Below are 1,549 nucleotides of genomic sequence, written 5' to 3'. Positions count from 1 at the left end.
ATAATTTCCTTCCCTAATTGAGAATTCAGGCTCCAATTCACATTTAGCCACATAATGCCTAATCCAATAAAAACCAATCTTAGTTAATATCTAATGTACTTGAGTAAGAGAACATTCCAACTTACAGAAATCACCCTCAACTTCAATGCAAGATACAAAGGTATGAAGATCAACATAAGTATTATTATAACCAAGTGTAACACACAAGCCCTCACGTTGAAGAAAATTCACCTAACAATGAAGATGTAATAATGTTCTTATATAAGAATAGAGAAGAACGATATACATGTAATAACATATATATAAACAAAAATACAAATTCACACATTCTGATTTACAAATTCACACATTTAGATTCATACATTCAGATAAACAAACTCACACATGTAAATTCAAACATTCAGATTCACAAATTCACTATAAAGTGTAGATTTTTTTACATATTCATAACGTGAGAGAAAGACAAAGGATAAGGGGACTTACTAGGAAGCTGCAATAGTTAGAGGAAAGGGAAACCGCAGGAACGGCAACGAACTCGACAGTGCAGCGATGATGACTCAACGATGGGTTCACTCGGCGAGGGGTTCAGCAATGCAGTTACGGTGGCTCGGCGAGGGTTCGGCAGCGCAGCGATGGCAACGGGCTCGGTGGCACAATAACGATTGATCTGTGATGGTGAGTGGCGCAGCTAAGCTTAGCTGTAGTCGTTAGAGAAGAGGTGATTTTGGTTGAGGGTTGGCAACTGAAGGTGAGCGGCGGTAAGGGTCTGGCGTAGCGACGGTGATGAATTACGATGGCGAGTGGTGCAGCTGAGCTTGGCTATAGTCTTTGGAGAAGAGGTGACTTTGGTTGAGGGTTGGGTTTTTGAAGGTGAGTGGCGGTGAGGGTATGAGGGATTAGGAAACCCTAATTCTTAAAATTATATACACACGCACACACGCGCGCACACACACACACACACATATATGCATTATGGGGACGGGTTCACCCTTAACTCGACTCTGTCCCACCTCGCTCTACTACCCATCTTGATTGAAACCCGCCCCATTTTAGGTCAGGTTTAAACTCGCCCCAATCGGGTAGGGGTGGGATGGGTACCCGCGGGTTTGGATACTCATGCCACCCATAGTGAACAATATTTGATACCTCTATGTGGAATAATTGTTTTCATTCAATTTATTTGTAATGGGTGAGAATGACCTCTAGTTTGATGAATCAAATAGAAAATTTTCTATGGTAATAGGTGAGCAAAAAAACAACTCTTGATACCATAACAAAATCCTAGAAGGTTCACTGTGTGAGTTAGAAAGCAGAGAAGGTTTAAGAGAGACCTTAAGAAATGAATGGTAAAATAGAATTGTATATTATTGCTATCAGCTTTTTGGTTACTATATAAGTTAAGGTACAATTGATATATATAGCTATAGTTCACTCAGCATAGCTAGCAAGATACATTCTTAAATTTTTGAATGCCAACTAACTCAATTAACAGATTTTAAACAATCCTAATAGTCTAACCGATTTTGTTCCTTAACACAATTGGACCTCT

This window comes from Arachis stenosperma, chromosome 4 (genome assembly GCF_014773155.1).
Source record: "Arachis stenosperma cultivar V10309 chromosome 4, arast.V10309.gnm1.PFL2, whole genome shotgun sequence".
Taxonomy (NCBI): domain Eukaryota; kingdom Viridiplantae; phylum Streptophyta; class Magnoliopsida; order Fabales; family Fabaceae; genus Arachis; species Arachis stenosperma.
Note: the sequence above shows the minus strand (reverse complement) of the source record.